This window comes from Molothrus ater, chromosome 1, assembly GCF_012460135.2.
Source record: "Molothrus ater isolate BHLD 08-10-18 breed brown headed cowbird chromosome 1, BPBGC_Mater_1.1, whole genome shotgun sequence".
In the NCBI taxonomy this organism is placed as follows: Eukaryota; Metazoa; Chordata; class Aves; order Passeriformes; family Icteridae; genus Molothrus; species Molothrus ater.
In genome coordinates this window covers 15930080-15940858 of record NC_050478.2, presented here as the reverse complement: position 1 = coordinate 15940858, position 10779 = coordinate 15930080, and positions in this window count along the sequence as shown.

The window sequence follows — 10779 nt, the reverse complement described above, 5'->3', positions numbered from 1 at the left end:
TTTCTTTGTTAGACCAAATGACTGTTCATACTGGAGTAGGTCAGCACAACTACAGCAGACTCCCAGCAAAGAAGTCTAGGTGATGTCCAGTGGAGTTTTCTGGCCACAGAAAGGAGTGTGAAGCCCTGACTGCAAAGTGAAAACAAAGAGATATTTCAATACTTCATGCTGTAATGACATTTTGGCCATGTGAGAACTTTAAAGACATTCACAATATGAAATATGTGCAGCTGACTAAATGTTAGGGGCTGTATCTGTCCTAGCTGATCCTAGTTGATACTTCAAGTTAAAAAAAAAAAAAAAAAAAAAAAAAAGATAGAAAACTTGGAAACTTAGATCTGGACAGGAAATTATTCTTTCAGCCTCTGACATATCATCAGAGGAACTTTCCATTCAGCTCCAAATTTCAATTGCTGAAAAACTTAATTTGCTATGCCCACTCTTTTTAGACAGGAAGAGATAGTAAGATAGAGGGGTTGGATATACAAGAAGTATAGAGGGTGAGAGAATGTGCATCAAGGAGAAAGGAAGTAGTCATGCTGATAAGGAGAACTATTAAGGAAATGTTACAGTAAATGAGAGAATTGTGCCTGTTTCTATTAAGAAATATGGTGATGAATGAAAGAAAAAAGAGAGCAAAAGAGAAAGAGAAAGAGAAAGAAATAAAGTGAGAAAGAGAGAAAGAAAGAGAGAAAGAGAAAAGGAAAGAGAGAGAGAGAGAAAGAAAGAAAGAAAGAAAGAAAGAAAGAAAGAAAGAAAGAAAGAAAGAAAGAAAGAAAGAAAGAAAGAAAGAAAGAAAGAAAGAAAGAAAGAAAGAAAGAAAGAAAGAAAGAAAGAAAGAAAGAAAGAAAGAAAGAAAGAAAGAAAGAAAGAAAGAAAGAAAAGAATCAATCATACAATCATACATACATGCAGTCAGCCCAGGTAATAAAACAGGAGTAGCTTGATCTTCCAGTGAAAGGCATGAAATCAGCTAGTACAGAGATAACAGCAGCAGAAATCTGACCTGAAGCTGTAGGATCAGTGTTGAGCAGGGAAGAGAATAGTACAGGGGAGGGGATGGAAAGATTTGCTCACTTTGGGAATGGGAAAGAAAGTTATTTTGACGTGTATAAAAATCAGTTTGTTGCACTGGTCATAAAGAGTTCTAGCAGGGCACTGTTAGGAATCTGTTATCAATTTCTAAAGGTTAAATTTGCTTTGTGATAGAACTCTCCTGAGAAGGGGCAATGATGACAATTTTGGAGACCAGCAGGTTTTTTTCCCTTGTGTGCTGGATGTGCCAAGGTGCAGAGCCAGTGTGTGACATCCATCCCTGCTGTGGAACCAGACATGTTCACCCCTTCTTCAAGGGGGAAGCTGTTCCATGCCCAAGAGGTGTCTCTTTGGTTTCATGACAGATGCTCATAGATCATGTAGGAGAGAAAAAACACAGAGCCCTTGGTAGCCAGAGCAGCAGAGAATGGGCTGTGGGATGGCAGGGCAATTCCCTGTGCAGGTGGAAGTGTTGATGCAGGCTATATGCTATCCAAACCTCCAGCAGGCAGAACATGCAGAAGCTGTTGGAGAAGCACCTCTTCAGAGAAATAAGAAGGTGTGGAAAGATTCCAACACTAATGGGATGAGTTGGTAGCTGAGTGAGAGTTTCAGGTGTAAGCAGGAGCCTACAGAGGCAAGGAAAAGGCTCTGAGCAGACGAGTTCATGCCTTGGGCACCTCACAGTGCAAAGGGAAAGTGAGAGAGGTTGTGAGGCATGCAAGATCAGTCAAAGGGTATCAAAACAAACAGCAAAGTATGGGTTAAATGAAGTGGAGAAAGAACTCCCTGGTGGGAACTCTTCCTCTTTTGTGCAAGGGCTGCTGTGTGGTGTAGCAGTGCTGGGGGTGTTGCACAAAACCAGCATTGCTGCACAGACATTTTCTCTGGCACTATTTTCACTACATCCTCTTAGTTTCTCTGTAGTTCTAGATTTCCTCCAGTTTCTAGGGAAGTCTGGGCATAAAGAAAAAATATACATCATTAAGACATGATCAAGGGCTGGCATCAGCTGATCAGGTGCTGGACATCAGTTCCTATGTCCAGGATCTGGCTTCAGACACCTTCCTCCTTTGAGCTGTCAGGAAATCCCCAGGCTGTAAGGGTTGAAAATAAAACTAGCCTAGATTTACCAGAGTACAGAAGGACACTTGAAAATATAACACGAAAAAAACCAAACTTTTCTCTGCATTCAGCTAAGTCTGAAAGCGGTTTTTAAAGCAAATTTTCCTCATTGCCACCTCATTTCTGAAGTCATCTCAAGCATAAGAAAACATCAGCCTGAAAGAGACTTTTCCAAGAAAATTGTCAAGAAGGTGCAAAATGAAAGGAACTCCTTGCTGAGGGGTCACCTCCCTTTCTTCCTTCATGTGGGCTCACATTGTCCAAGAAAGGTTGGTGGTCAGGGTGGGCAGGTCACAGGGTGGGAAGGTGGGCAGGGGAGTACTTACACTTTGGAGCCCATGGGTGTTCACTCCAGCTGCTGCAAGTACACCAAAACCATTGGGGCATCAAGCAGCAGCCTGGGAGAGAAGGCAAAGCCTGGATCTCACTGCTCCATACAGGGCAAGGATGAGAGCAGATGGGATCTGGGACTCCAAAGCCATGGAGACATGAGGCAGATGCAGCCATAGACGGGGATGTGGTTCCTAGAGTGGCCAGCACCATGCTGGGAGGAGCATGGAGTGGACCTGACACAGGCAGCTCCTGAGTCCTTCCCAACACAGCACTTCCCACTGCCCATCAGCAGAGGCAGGAGAGGACCTTCTGCTGCTCCTGCCCCTGCCAGGGGTGCTCACAGTGCCCACACTGCCCAGCCCTGCTCAGTGCAGTCCTCCTGCCTTCCTGTGCCTCAGCAGAAATCCACATAGCTCATGTCCATGAGGTCAGTTCTTACAGCTGGGATCCCTCAGCTGTGGCATTTGGGTCTTCTTGTGTTCCTGAAGTATTTCAGCCACTGCTCTCCATCCCTCTGCTCCGGGGGCAGGGAGCTGAAGGAGTTTCTACAAGGAGTCTTTTATCTTGTCTTATGCAACAGACAAAATGATAATTATTAGACAAATTATTAGACAAAATGATAATTATTCATTTCATCTTTTAGGGTTCTGGACCATTTCTTGTCTATCTCACACATCTGTTCCATTCATTTTGCCCCACGCTAGAGCTTTCTCTTCTGTCCAAGCTGCAGCAAGGTCTGATCCCCAGGACATCTCCACCAATCCTCAGGGACTCCCCAAAACCTCACAGTGGAAAGCCCCTCAGGGGCTGGGGATCCACACTGGGCAGCTGCAAGGAAAGGGACATGAAAGGATCACCCTAGCAAAGGTACAAGTGTCAGGGTGCACCTGAGGGCAAGGGTGGCACAAACTGCACTGTTCCTTTCCTTAGAGAAGACGAGGGCTTTGAGGTGAGGAACACCAGCCTGCTCAGCATGGCACAGAGACCTGCTAGCTGGTGTCCTGAAAAGTGGGCACTGCCAACTAAAGGCCTGAAAAGGTCTTATTTCAAATAAAAAAGAAACGTATATGGATATTATTAGTAAATGCACCAGGCAAATAAACAGACTCAGACTGCATCCTGTCTCTGGTCAGCCTCTGCATCCCCATTTCCTTTTGGTGCATGCATCACCCGATGGCTCTGACTCACATGCTGGCACTGGAACAGCTTTGGATGTACTGTCTCGTGTCCTGAGAGGAAATGAGACACTGACATGGCTTGGAAAGTGGAAATAATCTTTAATCATTCTACTCTGTATTGCAGCCAAGTGCTGGTGCCCCCACAGGAGACACGCTGGGAGCCACACTCAGCACCAGCTGGAGGGTAGCACAGGACTGATCCCAAAACCATTGAATTCCCAAAGTATCTGGCACCCCAGCCAGCCCAGCACTGTCAGGGCAGCTGCCTCAGGGCAAGCACAGGGCACAGGTCACTTCTGCTCTTCTGTTTTGGTACACAGTGCACCTATGCCAAGGACTGTACCTCTACCAAAGGCTTGTATCCTTCCAGGCTTTCTGCCTGCCTCCTCTCCCAGGAAAACCCTACAGAGAGAGGAGAGTGGCTTTCATACCACAGAGCTATGATGTGGGCTTTACTACTCAGAAAGGCACTGAGGTCCTGGCTGTGCCTCTCCCAGTGACTTTAGGGGAGACGGGACAGAAGGTGACAGAGGAGCAATGCCCCACAGCATGTCAAAACTTTCCTGAGTGGGGGAAACAAGTATCCTTCTGAAGCTTCATCCAGGCACAAGGAAAATCCTGGGAGAATTGCAGGGACAGAGAATAAAAAACACCGTGTCTTGAGAAGGTGAAATTTATAAAATCCATTCCTGAGATCTTGCAAGATGGGTAGGAAGCTGAGGTAATCAAGCACAGAAGAGGAAGGGACATTAAACAGAGGCAAGTTTGCAGGCAAATGCTGAAGGGAGACAAGCTTTGTCTTTTTGTGCTTGCTTGTTTTGTGTGCCAGCCTCTACTCTGTCTCCAAAACATGGGTCAGTAGGCAACAGTGTGTGGGGTGGCCCAGCTTTCTTGTTCTTCCCCTCAGGGTTCAGGTCCACATGGATCAGGAAGTGTCTCTAGTCCAAGCTCTGCTCCACATGGGGCAGACTGCAAGGTCACACTCAGTTATTTGGGCTATTCCATTCAAGCTTTGAAAATATATCCCCATGTCTGTAAAAATAAAGATTTCCAAACTTAAAGTGACCTTATAAATTAGGCTTGAATTTGTTTCTGCAATCTTATGCACCCAGCTGTTTGTTTGTATTTTCAAAACTCGGTCTGAAACTGTTATGTCACTGTCAGTGCATGACTTCAGCTGAATAATCCCTCAAGGGACTTGGGAAAGGAGTACCTGGGAATGTTCAGGAGAGGAGTCATCCTCAGCAGGCCCATATTTAAGAGCTGGCCATGTTTCCCTGGTGTCTAACCTCTGCCTCATTGCTTCATCTTTCAGGGCCAGAGGTGTTCGTGCTGGGACAACATTTACAAACACAACACCAAGAGTACCATTTCAGAGAAGGTGATCTACCTTCAGGGCTTCTGGTACTAATTACTCCTGTGAGAAGCTTGACTCTGACATGATGACTTTTCATATAGCAGCCCTATCCAGCCCAGTAAAATGTTTCCTAAATATGAATAAGAGCCTTTCTGATAAAAAAAAGGCACAATGAAGTCCTGTAATCAGAACTATTGCAAAATCTGGAATAGTATCTACTGACATGCAAAGGCTGGGCATGCAAAACATTAGAGTCTAAAGGAAGGCCAAATTCCAGCACACAGCAGCTGGAGTTAGCTGAAGTTTGCAAGGAGCTGAAGTTTAGAAGGAGCATTGTATTTCCTTGCATAAATACAAAGTTTTCCTCCTTTCTCCAGGGAGCTAAATGATTAAAGGTCTCTGTTGCTGCCCATCTCCTGAAGCCTTCCTAACATGCTGGTTTGGCTCCCCATGTGTCCTAACAAGTGATCTAGAGGAAAAAAAATAAAAGTGGCTCTGGCCCAAGACCTGCCTATGGAGGGGTTTGCTGGGTGTCCCTCCTGTCCTCTGGTATGCCAGAACAAGGAGTGTGCAGGGACAGGCACGTGCACTAATTCTGGCTTCAGGGCTCTGAATGTGCAGTGCTGCCCCAGCAACACCTGAGGAATTGGCTTTGGAAGTCATTCCCCATTCACCATGGAAGAGGGAATGCTTCTTGCCCCATTTACAAATTTCATGGGTGCAGAAAGAAATACCACACCTCTTTTTGAGATACGTGTGCTCAGAGACACACCTTGAGGCCTCCTCCTTCCAGGTAATTGCTGACTTCTTATCAAACCTGCACTTACCCACACATACTACAGAGAAGGCCAAGAGAAGATGCCACAGTTAATACTAAAGTCTTGCTGCTGGAAAGTAAAACCTAACTGAGGTACTGCTTGCCTAAAATAGTACAGAAAGGGAGACAGATCTTCCCGAACATTTTTGACATTATTTGGCTTATTTCCCTTCCTGGAAATGTTGCTCTTTTAGCAAAATGAGTTGCTGATATGTTGTAGCCAAATATGCTTTCATATTTCTAAGGAAGAACAAACTTAACCTCAAATGGTACTTGTTGCTTGCTTTAAAACAACCTTTCTTATGCAGAAAAAGGTCTGATTTTCCCTGAGACAACCCAGTGTGTACTTGGAAATGCCATGGTGTTTGGCCAGCCCTGCCTGAGACAGTGATATCTGCTCTTCTGGTCTTTCAAAACCACCTACACTCAAATCCACAAGGATGCAGCATATGTGTCCCTCCTCAGAGGGTCTGCAGGGTGGGCAGGGAGCCAGTTAGACCAGGCATCCCATGGGATGGGAAAAGAGCTTTAGAGTACTTTTCAAGCACATCCCTCAGTGAAGTCTTTGCTGGCTTCTCACCATCTCTGTATACCAGCAAGTACAGCCATGGTCCTCACGGTGCCCAGCCCAGGGTCCCAGTGCTCCCACGGGGGCAGATTGTCCTTGGGCCACCAGCATCTGGGGGATGGCAGCACAGTGTCACTGGTCATCCTTGGGGCATGGCTGTGCTTCTGGCTCTGCTCAGGACACCAGCTGGAACCAGCCACCTCCAGGGTCTGTGGCAGGAGCTCAGTGGGAGAAGGAGCCAGGGGTCCCTAAACACCCTGACCTGTGCCACTTCTGGCAGATGCCATCTGAGGGGCTGGTGGCCCAGTGCAGAGGCAGATCCATGTGCCAGCCTCCCACAAGCCCCTCTGCATCTGTGCCAGAGGGCCACCAGGCTGGCTGGCAGTGCAGGATGTGCAGTGCACACAGTGACTTGTGGGGACCAGGCAGGCTGCAGACACTGTGAGACAGGAGGGAAGATGCATGGCTGATGGGGACACCAGCTCAGGCTTGGAAATGATCATTATGCACAAAACTAAGGAGAAACAGTTAATTTGTTTGAGGGGATCTCTGTCCCACCTTGTGAATACAGGTTTGTGAAGGAACATCTGCAGGGATGGTGGGATATGGGCATAGGCTCTGCTCAGGGTCAGCACTGCCATCAGCTTAACTGTACCAGGGCCACATGAGGCAGCTCCTGCTCATTTGCCATTTGAACAGGCAAGAGAGGAGTTGACAAAGGGAAAAGACCCACACTGGAAATTCACACAGGTTTTGTAGACTTCCTCTTTGGGCAAACTATGTTTGCTCTTTTCTTCTTCCTTTTTTTTTTTTTTTTTTTAATGGGGGAGGTGTTCTTGTTTCAGCTGGAATAAAATTATTTTTATTCTTAGCAGAAGAAAACTGGTACTGCTAAGTTCTTCTTAGTGCCATATTTTGGATTTAAAATGAAACTCATGTTGATAACACACTGATGTTTTGGCTGTTGCTAAGTAGTGCCTACACAGAGTCAAGGACTTTCCAGTGTCTCATGCTCTGCCAGTGAGGAGGAGCACAAAAAGCTGGGAGGGAGCACAGTCAGGAGAGCTGACCCATAGTGGGCCAAGGGATATGCCACATCACATAAAATCATGCTTAGTGTATAAACTGGGGGGAGCTGGTCAGAAGGTGTCAATTGCTGCTCAGGGGTGGGCTGGGCATTGGCCACCATGTGATCAGCAATTGAATTGTACATCACTCATTTTTTCTTCATTTTATATTTTCTTTTTTTTTTAATTACAATTGTTATTAATATCACATTTTGCTTTGCTTCAATTATTAAACTGTTCTTGTCTCAACCCACAAGTTTTGTTTTCTTTTCCTTTTTCTTTTCTGAGTCCCTTGTGTTTTTCCTTTCCCCGCAGGGATGGGGAGGGGTTGAGTAAGCAGCTGCACAATACTTGGGTGCCAGCTGTGGTTAAACAGTTAGGGAAGGGGGAGAAAAGTTGACCTTGGCTTGGCTTACTGTGAGAGGCAGAGAAGAAGGCAACCCTTTGCACTGCCAGCAGCCTTGATAAGGCCCTGGGCTGAGCACTGACTCTGTGGCACTTCACCTCTGGAGGTTTAATGGATACCTTCCTGCCTCCCTGGGCTGCACATACACCTCGTGGAGTCCTCCCTGCCTTCCCTCATCTCCATCTTTCACCCTTCTTTGGCTGCATATGACTTGCTGTGAGCACCAGGAAGGATTTAAACTCTGCAAACATCACTAATTATTTGACTTTTTCATAGTGACAAAGCTATGCTTAATGCCACAGCCTGCAAGTAAGGCCTGGTCTCTGTGCATGCACACCATGGTAGCATCCCTCCTCTGACAATGGCTCCTACTGGAACAGGGTTCACACTCGAGACCAGATCTGAGGCTGCCATTGCATGTGGCTTTGATGAGGATCAGATACAGCCATGTTCTCTCGCACACCTCCCTCTGGGAGCATCCTCCCCCTCACAGCCCCTCTCTGGACCAACCCACCTGCCCCTGGACAGGCTCAGGCTGCCCCTGTGGCCAGGCTGCCCCTGTGGCCATGCTGCCTCCGTGCTCAGGTGCCACGTGCTGCTGCCTTGCCAGGAGCTGTGGGTGCAGGTGAGCAAAGCTGTCACAGCAGCTCACCTCCTTCCTGGTGAGTCACCACGCCCCAGTATCTGTCAGTATGGCTGTGTCTGGTGACCAGCCTGAAGCAGCATGGGTGTACCCATGGCACTGGAACCAGCCACTCCCAAAGTCTGGCTGGAATTTTTTTTGGGTGTTGCTGATTTCGGTCAGCACACAATTTATAAAGACTTGTTTTCACCTTGCCTTTGGATGGTAACAGTTTTAGAAATGGATGTTGCTGGGCCCTTCCTGTAAGAAAAGAAAAGGCTGCTTGGGCTCCAAACAGTGATTTGGTGCCCTTGTGTTGGGAATTTGCAAAGACCCTGGGCATGGGATGCAAAGCAAAGCATAGGAAGCAAAGAAAGCCTTCATGGTGTCTGAGCCTGTCTTGGAAGCTGCTAGTACAGCCCCAAGGGAAGCTATTCCCAGCCATGCCAATATTCCCAGTTTTGGGCATGCACAGCACCAGGCATCTCCCTCCATCCCAGTCCTTTCCAGACAGCCAATCTGGCCTTCCCAGCTGTGGCAGGGTCACACCACCAGTGACTCTTCCCCAGCTGCTTCTTTGCTTCTGCCAATTAGCCAGAGCAATGCACTGTTTTCCCCAAGGTCCCAGCTTGGAAAACTGAGCACTGTTTTCCCCATTAGTCCCCAAAGGGACTAATCCTTGGCCAGGGGCCTCCTTCCCCATTCCCATCAGCTCTGCACACAGGGAGTGCTGGCAAACTGCTCTGTACTGCTCCTGCAGCTTCTGTCAAACTTCCAAACATCAGGAAGCCTTGCTGAGGAGCATCACAGTGATCTCAGTCCCAGGGTCACAGCTGAGATAAGAAACCTGCTAAGCCCAGGAGAATAAAAGGCACATTTGGCTCCCTAATTTCATCGCTGTTGTGATTTACCCTCAGCAGGCAACCAAATCCTGCACAGCCACTCACTCACTCCCTTCTGGTAGGATGAGGAAGAGAACTGAAATGGTACAAGTGAGAAAACTCAAGGATTAGATAAACACAGTCCAAAGGGTAAAACAAATGCTGCGCACATGAGCAAAGAAAAACGAGGAATTAATTTACCACTTTCCATGGGCTGAAAGGTGTTCAGCCATCTCCAGGACAACAGAGCTCCCCTGTATACATTATGGTGACTTGGGAAGACAAACACCATCTCACAGAATGTTTCCCCTCCTTCCCCCAGCTTTATCCACTGAGCATGACATTGTATGGCCTGGAATATCCCTTGGGGCAGGAGGGATGTCCCAGCTGTGTCCCCTCCCAGCTCCTGCTGCACCCCCAGCCTCCTCCCTGGCACAACACTGAGAGAAGCAGAAAAGGCCTTGACACTGTGAGCCCCACTCAGCAACAACAGAAACATCCCTTGTTATCAACACAGTTCCCAGCACAATGCTGAAACAGCCCTGAGCTGGTTACTGTGAAGAAAATTATCTCTACCCCAGCCAAAACCAGCACAATCAGTTATTTTGAGCAGTGGGCTTCCCCTTGCACTTGTGTTTTCCTTTGCAGTTTAGCATGAGTCTCAGTATTCCCTCAAGAGAAAATGAAACTACACACCCAAAATCAACAAAAACAGAGGCAAACCCTTTGCAAAATCCCATGGCTCAGCACTGACCAGCCAAACCCTGGGACTTGTGCTACTAGCACAGGGTTTTCCCACCATCCATTTTCATTCCCTCCCCCTCACCTCCAGCCTCCGTTGCTGGGAGTACACAGCTGCTCAGGCAACCAGATTAGAGGAGTAATCTTCCCCCTCCCAGGATATTTCTAACCCAGTTCACTTCCCTGACCTCATTCCCCAGGTGCTGGTGTAAACAAGTGGACCTACACAACGCAGGGATCACTACTGTGGGATATGCTTGAGGGATGTGGGATGTTTGGGATGTGATGTATTGCTCCAGAGAGAAATTCCTGCTATGCTGCAGCCTAAGGCTCACCTGAGAAATAGTCTCCAGCAATTAGAAAGCTGACAGAGCTGGAAGCAATGCTTGGTGTTCAGCATACCTGAACAGCTGCTTGTTGGTTGTGTACCAGTCCTCTGAAGTGATAATTATCCTGAAGCCCTCGCACTGTTCAGCCATGTGGATGTACTTATAAAGAGCTATTGGTTCACCCAGCCAAACCTTATTACTTATGTCTGGCAGTCCATACACTGTAATTATTTTGGGTATCCTGGTCACTTACTACTTTCTTAGTAAGAAGATATATAACAGCCATAACTAAACCCAAATATGAAATAGTGAGCCTACAT